Source organism: Hemicordylus capensis, chromosome 4, assembly GCF_027244095.1.
Source record: "Hemicordylus capensis ecotype Gifberg chromosome 4, rHemCap1.1.pri, whole genome shotgun sequence".
Lineage (NCBI taxonomy): Eukaryota > Metazoa > Chordata > Lepidosauria > Squamata > Cordylidae > Hemicordylus > Hemicordylus capensis.
The window spans coordinates 20893488-20909114 of NC_069660.1; the positions used below are offsets into that span (position 1 = coordinate 20893488).

General features: G+C 45.1%; 1 long non-coding RNA gene across 1 annotated transcript; it reads left to right on the plus strand.

Moving 5' to 3' along the window:
- The first annotated feature begins 699 nt into the window (after positions 1-699).
- LOC128324913 (uncharacterized) lies at positions 700-13581 on the plus strand. The gene is made up of 2 exons (XR_008307160.1): positions 700-822; positions 6729-13581. It is a non-coding gene; the product is annotated as an uncharacterized LOC128324913 (long non-coding RNA).
- The last annotated feature ends 2046 nt before the right edge of the window (positions 13582-15627 follow it).

Here is a 15627-nt window from a genome sequence, read left to right on the forward strand (position 1 = left end):
CGGTCCGGACTTCTCCGGACCGTGCACATCACTAGTTCTAGTGTTGTGAGAGAAGGAGAAAAACCTCTCTCTGTCTTCCCAGTGATGGAGCACATGTGCTCAGCCATCGCTGGGACTTCTATGCAAAATCCAAAGAGGTATATTATTAATGCAGACTCCCTCTTTTACAGCATTTCCCCCCTTTCCTTATGAATGAAGCAGGCAAACTTTACCACACTTCAGTTGTTGTTGTTTTTAAAGAAGCCTGCTAAATCGGTAGAAGAATGAAAGAGAGAGGATATGTCAAAAGTGCACTGAGAGGAATATATTAAGTTCAATGTATTTTGAATTGTAAATATCATCCAGTTGTTGATGATAATCACATGAAAATGTGAGGCTGTTCTCACAAGCAGTCAAGCCCAGGCTTAGCAGCTACTGTAAGCCCAGGCTTAGGCAGTCAAGCCTGGGGTTGGCTGCTCGTGAGAGCATAGGCAGAACTGGGGGGAGCAGGCAGGGCACGTGCCCTAGGCGCCACTGAGGTGGGGGCACCACGCCAGTTCCTGCCACCCCCACCCCATTGCCCACCTGCCCAGCCCCAGGGCCCCCCAGCCACTTGTCTCCAGCTCCAGCCTAGGATCAGCGAGGCCTAGGATCGGATCAGCCTGCAAACTGCAGAGCTCTTCTCTCCCCGCCTCTCAGCCGATCAGTGGGTGGGCGGGGCTTCCAGAGAGGCCTCCGAGTAGGCCTCCCTAGAGCCTGAACTCGGCAGGCCCCAGCAAGCCAGGAAGGAGGCTGGCAGAGCTCCCTGCAGCAGGCCAGACCATCCAGCACAGCTTTTGCAAGGTAGGCTGTGAATTCCTTTTTGTGGTTATCCCCGTATATAGGGATCTGCTTGCCATAGGGCTTTGATATGGGGGGTGGGGTGAGACTGAGAAGTCTTTGCATATTTAATTTAAAACAGACTGAAAAATGTGCTGGCTTTAAAAACAAAAACTATCTAAGGCCTATAAGTGGCTTGTTTCATGTCAGAAAATTACAAAAACTTCTGGAACAAATATTCATTCATTCATTAATTCATTCTTTCATTCATTTATAAATGCACTTATGTTCAAGTTGTTTTGTAACCCAGAAGGTCTGAGTGAGAACTGTGAAGCATGTGTTGTGCTTTTATTTTATTTTATTTTTCTTGTGTGTGAACTGCTCTCCAATAACCTGCAGGGACTTCAGGGTAAATCTGGCCAACATGTGAATGCAACACCTCCATTCCAGAGGAGATGTGTGTTAAAGGGCTTTAAAAGCCTTGTGTGAAAAACCTCCTGGAATCAAACTTGACTGAATTTGTTCAGAATTCTGAGAAAACAAACATAGGCTCACCCTGCATGGTTGAAAGTCTCCTTTGCTAATCTGCAGTGAGGGGGCCATTTTAATAATTAGCATTGCTAGTGTGTTCTAGGCATTAAAAGTAGCACAAATATATAGTACTCAATGTATATCACTATATACTGTGAAGTGTGCATGTGTGTATTCAGTGAAATGTATTTCCAGGCAGCATACTTATTTTGAAATATCATACTTAAATCCTTGGGGGCCTGGGGTGTGTGGAGGCCCTGGACTTTGAGGGGCTGGGGGCCCATTTTAAAATCTCATCTTGGCCCATTCCAACCTTGCTATGCCCCTGGCGGTCACTGCACATGGGTTTCTGCACAACACATGCACAGAAGAAACTTCCATGTAGAAAATGTGTCTCTTGTAAACTGACCCTGAATTTTTCATCCATGACTGGGATATTTGAGAGTTAGAGTTAATAATAAAAGAACAGCACACTGCTTGTGACAGGAAGGGGCAAATTACAATGATTTCTTAGTCTGGCAGGGGCTGGTTTTGCCCTGGCAGAACTTGGCTGTCTGCTCCTGTTGCAAATGCCTCTGTCTAGTGTGGCAAACTAATGTATCCTCCTCCCTCTTGGTGTCAAAGTAAGCACTGGTGTGGTGAATGCATACCACACATACCCCATCATGAGCCAACAGTCATCATAAGACAAAGGCTGGCAGGAATCATTCACTGGTTTATAGACACCCCACCACCACCACCTTCTTCTTCCCCTATTTTGCTAGTGGCTATTTGGGCAGGTGATCCTCTAGGACAAAGTCATGTTTTTAAAAAAGAATGAGATGAGACAGAGAAAATGACACTTGGAATCCTCGCATAACTCCTGACTGTTGTTCTAAGTCTTTTACAGAGATGGCTCATGTTTTCAGGTTTTGATCAACAACTACGTCTAGATGGTACAGTGTTCCTTTTAATAGGGATTTCCAGATATTGTTGACTACAAGTCCCATCATTCCTGTCTGGACAGGGGCGCAATTTCAGTGCTTGCCCTAGGCGCTATTTTCCCTAGTTACGCCTCTGCGTGAGAGCCACTGGGATCTACGTGGATCCCGGCGGTGCCATGGTGCCAAACCCAGTGCTGAAGCCCTGATATAAGCCCAGGTGAAAGGCACAAGTGGGCTGCCAGGATTGTGTATCCGCGTGGGCGGCTTGCAGCTTGAGATGAAACAGAGACAGGGGCCTAGTGCTAGAAGTTTGAGAGAACATCTATGAGGCTGTTTTCATGAGCAGTCAAGACAGGGCTAGGGCAGCTAATCCCAGGTTTGGCTGCCCATGGGAACCACCAAGGGCCAAATGGCTCCTTGCTGCACCTCGACGGCAAACCCGGCTAAGAGACAGAGGACGTGGTGCACTATGGGATGACTAGATGCCAGGACAATGAGTCCCAGCCTCAGAGCGATCTGCCCTGCTCTGAGCTGGTCTTGTGGTAGCAAGTATGACTTGTCCCCTTAGCTAAGCAGGGTCTGCCCCGGTTGCATACAAATAGGAGACTCGAAGTGTGAGCACTGAAAGATATTCCCTTCAGGGGATGGAGCTGCTCTGGGAAGAGCATCGAGGTTCCAAGTTCCCTCCCTGGCGTCTCCAAGATAGGACTGAGAGAGATTCCTGCCTGCAACCTTGGAGAAGCCGCTGCCAGTCTGTGAAGACAGTACTCAGCTATATATACCAATGGTGTGACTCAGTATATGGCAGCTTCCTATGTTCCTATGCACTGCATGGAGCAGCGCTTATCGTGTGGGAGCATGCTCCGTACTCCCATCAAGCAGAGCATGATCATTTGGGGGGGGGGGAAGGCAAGGTTTGCAAAGCCTTCCCTCCCACCCAGTAGGTTGTGTGAATGGCCCCTGTGATTCACAAAACCTTCACCTAATAATATTAATTTCTTTTGAAAAGGTACCTTGTCTTATAATTCCAAGAATTTCAAGGTGGCTTACAGCCATTCAGGTTGTGTGTGTGTCTCTGTGTGTGTAATAACCTTGAAACATTTCTAAAATAAAAATAAGAACAATAAAAGTAACAGACAAGCAGTAAAAAGTGACAGTTGAAGCTTAGATAAAACACCAAATTCAACAATAACAACTTCAGATTGTACACTAAGAGCCTGGATATATGAAAAGGTCTTGGATGTTTCTTAAAGTTCATCAAGGTAGGCACCAGGTGAGTCCCCTTCAGGAGACCATTCCAGACTCAGGGTGTCACCACACAAAAGACCCTGTCTCTTGCCACTATCTTGCTAACATCTGAGAGTGGGGAAATCTAGATTTGACCCACAACCCTTTCATGAAGCCCCCACCCTGATCCTCTTTTTAGAAGGCTACCACGGGGTCCATGATTTGGAAAAAATTCAGGGAGTCAGCAGGTGGGGCCTGTAGAATGAATTAAGGACCACATCATATATAAGTGAGGAGATTAAGTAGATTGAATTAAGGACTCCCCATAATTATAGCATTGGTTATATGAATATCTCTGATTATGGGAATGCAAAATTGCGCCCTGTATACATGACCAATAATCAGAGTGAGGTACAGTTTAATTTTATTTTTAAAAAGTAAAAAGAGGTGTGTAGAATCCAAGTGAAAGAGCTGTGATATGCAAGGACAAGGCAGTGGAGTAGAGTCAGGAATATTAATAGTTTAATGAAAAAGATATTATGTACAGAGAGTCAAGTGCAGTCTGCCTTCAGTGCTTTTGCTGCTGGTTGTTTGGTAGCCTCTCCTTTACTCCAGGACGAGAATACAAATAACTAAAGCCCCATTCAAAAATTGGCCTGGATCAAGGAATGGATTAACCCCAAACACCACAAGGTGCTAGGGGCAAAGGCTGCTTAGAAACAGATCCTTCTGCCATGGAAATCTTTAGCCCTAATCCCAGACTAATTAAAGTTGGTTACTCTGATTCAGAGGTGAAAGAGGACTACTCCATAAATTCTCAGAAGTCCTGTTTTCTTACACTCCCACAATCTCCAGTTTTCCTGGCCTACACTGAAAATCTGTTCTGCGGTTTAGTCATAATGAACATAATCCATAGCTCAAAGTCAGCTCTGGAACCAGAAATATTCTTAGGAACTGGTTTGGATTTGAGCATGAACATTTCAGCTCAAGCCATAAAAGTATATCTGCCACTTTTCCACCCCAGAGGAGCAGAAGCATATGCCTAAGCACTGAGCTGAAGAGGAATAATTTCAATCACATTTTGAGGTGCCAAGGTCTATCCAAGATGATGTCATGAGACAGATGTAGCAACATGTGACTTGGGTGGCCAATCACAGTGTAAACAAAATCTATTCCAACCCAAATGCTGTAATGTAAATCAGAAATCATAAACATAGCTTCATGGAAACATTTACAATGGAGAATACGTAGATTAATATTGCCAAGATGTCTGTTTGTCCTGTCAAAAGAAAGAGAAGAAAAAGCCACAGAGTAAATGGCTCTTCACAAATATTTACTCAGCTGTAAAAGTCCAATAGGGGAGTTGAACGAGGTTCTAATAGAAATAAGATAAACAAGTGAAAAACTGCCAGAAATCATAGGCTGAGTTATTTTGAAGGTGAATGAGAATGTGTAGGCTTACATATACAAGTGAAGCTGCCTTACACTGAGTCAAACCATTGGTCCAGGTAGCCCATTGGCCAACTCTGATTAACAGGCATGCCCAGGGTTCACAGGCAGAGATCTTTCTCATCACCTACTACCTAATTCTTAAAGTAGAGATACTGGGATTGAACTAGGGACCTTCTGTACACAAAGCACATGTTCTACCACTTGGTTTGCCTCATTAACCAATGGTCAGGCTATAGCAGTGAGCTTGAAAGAGTGGGTACCTTTTCACCCCAGCTCCAGGAATACAGAGGGTAAGGGTGTGCAAGTCGGCTCAATTCAAACTGGGCTCAGCGTTGAACTGGCTCGGCTCAACAAGTTTGGTGTTAAAGTGGATCGACCACGACCAGTCCAAGTTCAAACCAAACTGGGCTTGGTTCAAATCGAGCTGGTTTGAATCTCTACTGGTAAAGGGGAATCCAGTGAGGATTCCTCTTTACCAGTAAATGGGGAGGGAGAAGGACTTCCCTAAAGGTTGAGTGGACGGGAAGGGAGTCATTTACTATCTGGTAGATTCTTTAGTTTTTAGTTTTTATAACTCTCAATTTTTAGCTTTTAAAATAACTCAATACTGATTGTGGTTTTTAGCTTTTTTTTTTCATTTTAAATTTTTATTGGCTTTTACAATAGCTTACAATTAAGTAAATATTGACTTCCTGCTTACCTATCTGCGCAGTTGACTTTTAACTTGTTTACTTAATTTGGTTAATTTTATTACTTTTATTTTACCTTGTATCTATTTTATTGTTGTGAGCTGCCCCAAGCAGAAGTGTACTGGAGGGGCGGGGTATAAATATTTTAAATAAATAAAATAAAATAAATCAATACTCACAACTTCCATCCTCAGTGGTGGTGGGCACGGGTGTGTGTGTGGCAGCACCCCACAACCTCATTGGCCTCCCCAGAGTATCCCGGGCTGCCAGCAGCCTGGTTCGGGCCTCTGTGCATTTTAGTGACTACTGTGCATGCACAGAGGCAATTTGCATGACCATGAAAATGGCCACTGCGCATGTGCAGAGGTCACTAAAATGACCCCTTGTGTGTGCACAGAGGCCTGAACTGGGCTGAAGAAGGCCCGAACCAGGCCACTGCTGTCCCAGGATACTCTGGGGCAGGCCATTGGGGTGGGGCGGGAAGCCATCGCTGCCACTGCCACCGCCCCCCATGGATGCCACCATTGTGGATGGAAGTTGTGAGTAAATGACTCCCTGCTCTACCCTTAAGGATGCTCCCCGCTCCCTTTACTGGTAAAGGAGAATTCTCACCAGATTACCCTTTGCCAGTAGAGATCCAAACTGGGTTGAACTGGTTTGGTGATTGAACTGGACCTGGTCTGGTTCAACCAGAACCAAAACCGAGACAGGTCAGCTCGGCTCAAATCTGGCTTGGATTCGAGCCAAACTGGCCTAGCCAGTTTTGTGCACATCCCTAACAGAGGGTGGGCTCTTTTAGAAATGTATCCTTGATTTACACATGCAGGAAAATGTAGTGGTAGAATCCAAGTACAATTTTATTTATTTTTTATTTATTTATTTGATTTATATCCCGCCCTTCCAAAAATGGCTCATGGTGGTTTACATCAAAATAAAAACAAGTAAACTCAATAAAATTATTTAAACTTAAAATCATTAACATTAAAATCATTTAAAACCAACATTAACAATTTAAAACCATAAATCTAATTAAAAGGCAGTGTGAATAAATGTTTCTTCAGTGCCTTTTAACAAGTTGTCAGAGATGAGGAGGCTCTTATTTCAACAGGGAGCGCATTCCAAATCCAGGGGCAGCAATGGAGTAGGGGCAGCAATGGAGTTCCTGAGTAGCCGCCGGACGAGTTGGCGGCAACCGCAGATGAAACTCTACAGATGATCTTAATAGCCCATGGTGGGGCTCATGGCAAAGAAGACATTCTCTTAAATACCTAGGGCCTAAACTGTATAGGGCTTTATGGGTAATAACCAGCACCTTGTATTTTGCCCAGAAACGTATCAGCGGCCAGTGTAATTCTTTCAACACAGGAGTAATATCGTCTCTCCTAGATGACCCAGAAACCAACCTGGCTGCCTCATTCTGGACCAACTGCAGTTTCCGGACTATGTACAAAGGCAGCCCCACATAGAACGCATTGCAGTAATCCAGCCTAGAGGTTACCAGCATATGTACCACCATTTTCAGATCGTTCATCTCAAGTAATGGACGGAGGTGGCATATCTGCCAAAGCTGATAAAAAGCACCTCTGGCCACCGCCTCAACCTGGGACACCAGGGAGAGGTTTGGATCCAGAAGCATGCCCAGACTGCATACCTGTTCCGTCCAGGGGAGCATGACCCCATCCAGAACTGGCAGATCAAAATCGTCTCCCAAGTTCTGACCCTGCACAATAAGTACCTCCGTCTTATTTGGATTCAGCATCAGTTTGTATGCCTCTTGTCTGCCCCTCCCAGCAAGGCCTTGGGTGGTATCCCATCCAGCCTTGTACTACTTCTTGACTGGAAAGGCTTCCCTATCTCATCTGCTTTGCCGTGATTGGTATCAATGGTAAATGGGGCTGGCTTGCCTGGAACAAACCGGAGGTTAATGAAGAGCCTGGGTTCAGATAGTGTGAATCTAAGTTGCAGCATTACTAGGGGTGACAAACCAACTTCAGTTCTTGATTGTACATCTAGGTTTGCCACCTTGAGGGAACATGTGGTTCCCTCAAGGGGCGGGTTTACACGATTGCAAACAACTGGACAGCCAAGATTGCAAGTAGGTTTTGTGTTACATCTGAACTCAACCAAAAAGGCAGCTTCATAAATGAATCCAGCTGCTAGAGGAATTCTGAATATACAGTAATGACAAATCCACATGGAACAAACGCTTCAGCTGAAGTGAAGGATTTGGTTAAAGCAACATCCTGTATGGAAAATATCCCCACATTTTGGAATGGGAAGGAAGGCAAAGTAGAGTCAGTTGCAATTTATGTGGTTAACCTGAAAAGCAACTATACAACTGACCTTTTTTTTTTTTTTTTGGTACAATAGACACAGCCGCTTGCTCTGTAGTTGTATAGAAGAAAGAAGGGCAAGCATCCAGAATAGCAAGATGAAAAATGATATGTGGCTTACTCACAACCTTCTCCATTTCACAGAGCTTTCGGAGAGGGCTTGCTTATTTGATGAAGTCAGGATATTAATTTTTTTTACTGTTTAGTCATAAACAGATGATTCCTATAATAGCCTTTGTTTCCTCTGCTACAGGAGGTCTGTATGATTAATCAAATCTCCTACAGCCAATGCCAACCCAAACAGATGAATGCCAGGCGCATCTGCTGTAGATTAAACATTTGGAAAAACCATTTTATAAATATTTCCCCCCAAAAACAACACATCCATATGGCAAATTAACTGGGGTATATATTTAAAACCCTCTGTGTACACTCTATAGCCTTTCAAAATGCACATGTATTAATTTACAGTGTCTAATAAGTACAGTTTTCATTCAATGGATAGCTCTCTGACTCATTTTTTTAGGAGGCAAATAGATGTCCATAATTTGAGTGGTGAGCCCACTGGGAAAATGGCCTCAACCTCATTCCAGGTAAATGTACAATTTTCTCTCTCAGACAATGTTCCGCTTCTGAGTCTTTACAGCAGAAGCCAGCTGTGCACTGCACAGTGCTGATTGGCTAGACACTGATGACATCATTAACCTGCCTCCTCCTCATAGAAGTTTTCCTCAACTTTCAAAATGGTTTGTTCCTGCTTTCTTAAAAACACACACACGGATTAATATACATTTAATTGAATGAATACACAGGTGGTGCTTTAAAAATAAAAGAGGACAAATATTTTACTTAAAGTATGCAGGAAGGAAGGGCAAGACAGGCTACTAAATATGCATTCAGGGGGCAGCCGGGGACAAGCTATGGGGGGAAATGCAAGTCCTGTCTTGAATGTTCATATGTATTGAATTAGGAGGTGTCAGAGGAATTTGGAGGTGTGCTCAAACAGGGTTGTTGGGGGCCCACAGTAGAGGTGGTGAAGGAGTCGATGTCTTTCAACTGTATTGCATCACTGCAATTGTTTAATTGTTGTTTTAAAATGTTTTTAAATTGTTAATTGTTGTTATATTGTTTTTAATTTGTTTTAGCTCTTTGTTTTAGTGGTTTGTTTTAATTGTAAACCGCCCTGAGCCATTTTGGAAGGGCGGCATATAAATCAAATAAATAATACCTAACAAAGGTGGGCAAGGAGCAATTCTGGGGATCACACTGAGGTGGTGAAGGAGCTGAGCAGCCGTTGAGCTCTTCTTGACCATTGGCACCTGTCATTATCCCCCCCGCCCGCCGAGTGCCCTGGGGATGATGCTAGATGCTGCATGTGTAGCTAGAGAGCCAGACATCTTTGTGGACTGCGCTAAAACTGGCTCTTGGAAGAGATCTTCAAACCATTTGATAAGTTTTTAAGGTCAGAAGAAATGATTGGTGTTGTGATAGATCTGCCTTCCTGAAAACCTCTGGCCAAGGGTATGGCTGGATGATCTACTCAGTGTTGGCAGCTAGCCACTACTACACGGCAAGATAACAAACCAATGTATGTAGACGACACATAAGACACTCTGGAGGCAAAACAAAGAGTGCTTTTGTACAATTCTGGGACGAATAATAAAAATATGAACCAGGTCAAAATGGAATGGGAACCAAACCAGCTTTAATATATTAGAGGTTCAAAGTCATTAAAGCTCTGTGTTACAGAGACATTCTTTGTTCCTCAAGGCAGCTATTAGCAGAGTTCTAGAATGAACTAATATCAGGTTGATGTATAATGTGCAATGAAGACTCCCAATTCTCAAGTAAGGAATTCAGTAGCCATAAGCTCAAAAAATGTGCAGACCAGTGGTATAATGGCAACCAAGGTGGAAGAGATAGTAGACCCAGAAATCATTGCTTGATACCATTTAAGACAGGGGGTGCTCAGAGAGGCATGGCGCAGGTTTGCAGGTATTGAACATCCAGCAGTGCCCCAGGATAGGCATAGGCTACCCTGATGCAAGTTGCAACAGTAAAAGCAACTGGAGACGGAGAACACTGTTCACAAAGATAACATTATGTCAAGTGGCTTTGTTTAGTTACGTGAAACAGTAGTCTGAATTTACCTATAGACCACCAAGGAGGGGTCACAGTGCTCTCTCTGATTCTTTTCACCTGTGTGCAGAATGAGTTTTGTTCTGGGTGGCAGTATCAAGGCAGTGTGTGCTCACATATAATCCGAGTGAGACCTTCCTGATGTAACCTGAGTGGGATCTAAAATTAACTGAGTGAACATAAAAAAGCTTCTGAGTGCACACAAATGTGCATGCCTTAGAGGGAACACTGGTCATAGCTCAGTGGTATAGTACATGCTTTGCTTGCACAAGGTCCTAGGTTCAATCCCAAGCATAACCAGTTAAGGGCACTCAGGTAGTACAGCAGCAAAAGAGCTTTTTGTCTCCTGGGTAGCTGCTGACAGTCAGCATAAATGATACTTGGTTAGACAGACCAGTAGTTAGACCACTACATGGCAGCTAAGTTTTGTGAAGTCAGTTCCTCTCCCCTGAAGTTTGTTCTTTTGTGAATATGCCTAATCAAGTGCAAAATCACAGTTCTGAGGACTTTCCTCCATGCACACACTATACACACAGTGATGTGCCATCTAAATTAGCATGCGCATTCGATAAGGTTCTCAGGTTTGTTTGTTTGTTTAGCATATTTTTATATTGCCCAAAACGCAAGTTCTCTGGGCAGTTTACAGGACAATAAAAACAAGCAATAAAAAGATTAACGTATTTCAACAATTAAAATTTAAAAAGTTAAAACTATTAAAACACAATTAAAACATATCTGATTAAAAGCCTGGGTGAACAAATGTATCTTGACTGCCCTTTAGAGGTTGTAAGAGATGGGGAGGCTCTTATTTCAGCAGGAAGTGTGTTCCAAAGCCTCGGGGCAGCAATGGAGAAGGCCCGTCCCCGAGTAGCCAGCAGACAAGCCGGTGGCAACTGCAGACGAACCTGTCCAGATGATCTCAATGGGCGGTGCGGTTCATAGCAAAGAAGACGTTCTCTTAAATGTGCCTTAGTTATTCTCTTGAAATGACAACAGCAACAATCTCTTCATTTTCTGAACTTAAATAAGGCAAGACTTCTTTGGTTCTCTCTGGTCTGGGAGCAAGCTGATGCGGGAGGGGTGTGTGTGTGCGTGTGTGTGTAAAAACCAGGACCTGGGGCATTTCCAAACAAGACTATAGCCCTCTCCAGACATAAGGAGAAAAGAACGGTGTACTTGGGTACACAGTCTAAAGCAGAAAAGGAAGTCCCACCCTGCAGGCGCATCCATAATTCCCCCCCCCCCTCCACTTCCCTCCCTGCTCATGCTTACAGCATTCATCTGAGCATGATGGCGGGCGCTTCCAGGATCGGGAGGCTCCATCCAAACACTGCATGCTTTGGGAAATGAATTCTACTTCACAGAGCAGTGCTGTTTGTCTGCGTGTTTGCCTGCTCCCTCTGCACAACTTGTCTATTTGTAAATAGTTATGGCAAAAATGCCACCAGTGCTCTCTGTTCTCAAGTAAATGGGGCTGCAGCCTTTAGCAGCAGCCCCTGGAATTTCCCAGCACAGGGACTCCTGTGCACAGAACAGCACAAAGACTGGCTTCACACATAGTACTGATCCAGTGGTTTGATGGAGCTGCTGGAGCCCTGGACATGAGCACAAGCCCTACTTCCAGTTTTGGGAACAATATGCCAAGATTGGGCATGTTGTGCAAATCCACCAATCTTGGCATATCCTGCCTTATTTGTGGCCTGGAACTTGACACCTGGCCCTCACTTCAAACCTAAGTCACAGATGTTACGTTCCATGCAGCAAGTTGGATAGGATATGCCAGGATTGGTGGGTTCACACAACATGCCCAATCTTGGCATATTGTTCCTAAGGTCAGAAGCAGGGCTCAAAAACAAGCCCAGGGCTCCAGCAGCTCTGCCGAACTGCCAGTTGGGCATTATGTGTGAAGCTGCCCAAAGTGGTTCTTTTTGCCTTATCCTTGTGGCTGAGACAGCTTTTTGCTCCCTTCCAGAGGCTGCTTTACGAGGAAGAAGCAGGAGCACTTGGTCATGCAGCTTTGCAAGTCTCCCTGCACTGTGTTCAGAGGGAGGAGACCCCGTTTCCAGCTCTGTAATCTGCCGTGACAGCTTCAACTTGGAAAAGATAATCTAAAAGGCCCATCATCCAAACAGTCTAGATCAGCTGGGTTCTGAGAAAGGAAGTTTGTGTTTCCATTAAAGCCTAGATAAAATCTCAACTTTGTGTCACTACAGCTCAGAAATGTTTGGATCCAGATGTAAATATTAACATTTTTCTGCCTTCTTTAAATACCAAGTAATCCGGTGTGGGGAGCAAGTTGCTGCTTTCCCCACCATGGAAATGAAGATACAATGAGGAGACAGCAGTGCTGTTTTGAATTTCATGCGATGACTGGATTCTGGACGGTGAGAGGGCTATTTACACATTAATGTTGTACATGTGTACATATTTCTGTGTGAATGACTGTACATGTGCTCATTACCTCCAGACTGCCAACGGCAGCACACACCCATCCAAACTGTCCATCATCAACCTGGGCAGATGATTCACCTACCAACAGCACCTCCATTTTGTCTGGATTGAGTTTCATTTCATTGGCCCTCATCTGGTTATTTCCCAAATCCAGGTACCAGTGCAGCACATTCCACTGCCTCACCTATGATATGGGTGAGTGATCGTTAATGTGCTCATTTGGAGGCCTCACTTGTGGCCACAGCCAAGACAACTAGGAGAACCACTGTTCTAGATGTTTAGACTTCCATTGTCATTGATTTTGTACCTTCTGCTGCAGTAGCTCTCGTAATAAGATCTTGGGGATTATTCACACGATTGGGCAGGTGAGGGGGCAGGCTGCTCCAACGCCAGCTGCCCCAACTCTGGCTGCTCCAACTCACCTTCCTCACAGACAATCACAGAAATGCTGCTGGGAGCATGGACTGTGTTCCCAGATGCTCTGCACTACACCACACAACACGGAGCTCCAGAGGCTGGATCTCCATCATGGCCTCTGGTTATCCCACAATGCACTGCAGCACGCGCGCGGTGCATTGATGTTATCCTCTGTCAGAGGGGTGTAATCTCTGCATGCAGCCCGAGGAGACACACAATCTTGGCAGCTAGGTTAAGGGAGCGCTTGCTCCCTTAACCTTGGCTAAGACCCGGGTTTAGGAGTAGGGTTAGGCTGGATAGGAGGGCCGGGTTCTTTGTGGATCCCAGCACTCCACACAAGCAACCTAACCCAGGGTAGCCTGCCTTTGCCTGGGCTAGGCTGCTCGTTAGAACAGCCTCTGTCTCTTTGTACTGAGAAAATAGCTTTGAATAGGATTACATAAGAAGCATGCTATGAACAGATGTTATATACTAGATTATGTTGATTTTCATTAACACAATGTATTAGTATGTAAAAGGAGATAATTCTCTTGCTTGAACTGAGTATTTCATTTCATTTCATTAGCAATTTTCATTTGAACTTACAGGCTATTAAGGAATCAATAAAATACCTAGAGCCAACTGGCTAGAGCAGTGTCATTTTAACATTAATCATCTTGATACAATTGCGTTTCTGTGTGATTACCAAACATTTTACGTAATGTTATAAGACTTAACTACAGTCATTTACATGTTCATAGCTCTCTCTCTCTCTCTCTCTATATATATATATACACACACACACACAAACACAGAGTATATATATATATATATAATCTCTGACAAAGGGCTTGTTTTAGCCTGAAATGTGCCAGGTTTTTTTTAAAAAAACCACAAATGTGATTTTTGCACCAGTCACAGATTAACGTTTTTAAACTCAGTGATAGATTAACATAAGATGGTGAGAAAAAACTTCTACTCTTGTTTTGTATTAAAGAAGGGGGCTAATTATGAACAAATCTTTTATTGGAAATCAGGTCTTACTCAGCAGGGATTGTCCCAGCCATACAGCAACCTGAAACAGGTTGCATAGAGCAGCAAAAATTTGGAGGTGGTGCATTTTGTGGTGTCCCGCTGTCCCCCTCCTATCCACTTGCTAGGCCCCTGGATAGTGCCACAGAGAGCAGATGATACACTCTAGCCCAGACCTGCTCAACATAATGCCCCCCCCGTTTTTTAAAGCCCACTCCCCCTGCACACGAGCAGGACGGGAGCCCTGGGAGGCCAGATCGGTTGCTCACGTGATTGCCAGCTCCGTGACGGAGCTGGCGGGGGCTGGGGGGAGTGGGGGCCAACTGGCCCCCGGAAGCTCCAGCATGCCCTGTGCGAGCATGCAGGGCATGCTGGCGAGATCCCCAGAGCCAAGAGGCAGCTTTTTGCCTCCCCTTCAGGGGTCTCTTCATGAGTAGCTGCGGCGTGGAGCCGCACTGCGGCTACTCACGGTTTTTTAAACCAGGTTTGTGGAGTGCTCGCTCCGCAAACCTGGTTTAAGGGCAGGGGCATTTAGGTGGGTTACCCACTTAGGAACCACTGGGCTCGCAGCCGAGCCCGGTGGTTCACACGATGGAACGAAATTCGTCCGATTTCGTCCCATCGTGTGAACAGCCTCAGAGATTATTAACACAACTGCTCAAAAGTGGGCTAAGGGAGCCCAGCCCGCTTTCAAGCAGTCATGAGAACCGCCAGGAGCTGTGCGGCTCCCAGCGGTTAGCCTGCTTAATTCCCCCCCCCCATAAATGAGTTTGGCAGACCAAGCACTCCGCTAACCCTGTTTGGGCAATTGTGAGTTGCCACGGTGCAGCTACGCGCCGTGGCGACTCATGAAGACACCCCCGACTAGAAGGCTCCAACACACCTCCCAGCCTTGGGGATCTCCCCAGAATGCCCCGCGCACTTGTGCAGGGCACTCTGGGACTTCCAGGGGCCAGGCAGCCCCCTATCCCCGCCACCCTGACTGGCTCCGTGATGGAGCCGGTAGTCGTGTGGGCTGCTGATCCAGCCGCCCAGGGCGAGCTCCCTACTCATCTGAGTGGGCTAAGCCCACTCTCCATGCCGAGCCTGGTTAGGCTTTACACACAGATCATGTGTAGAGCCTCACTATATGAGAAGAGGGCTTCCTGCTGGCTTTTCAACTGAACTCAGAGTCATGAATACCAGGGTGCTGAATGCTGAAAGGGGGGGGGATTCCTGTGAAATTTTTATTATTATTCATAATTATATTTCTATTTAAAGAAGAATACCTAGGGTTATTCCCTCCTTCAAAGAAGTATACCTAGGGTTATTCAATTATATTGTCACAATAATCCTGTGGGGTGGTTTAGGTTGCAAGAGACCTACATAAGATATTGAGGAGGGCCCAAGGTTATGACAGAGCAGGGATCTAAACCCAAATCCAAGCCCAAGCCCAACAAAATATCCATTGCACCATATTTATTGAATCAACACCATTTTTCAATTTTGCTACTCAAGGAGCTGTTGGGTTAGGATGGGGTAAAAGCGTTTAGATCCAAGCTGCTCAACTTCAGCCCTTCTGCAGATGTTGGACTGCGGTTCCCATAATCCCTGACTACTGGCCACTGTGGCTAGGGGTGAAGGCAGTTGTAGTCCAAAAACAGCTGGAGGGCCCAA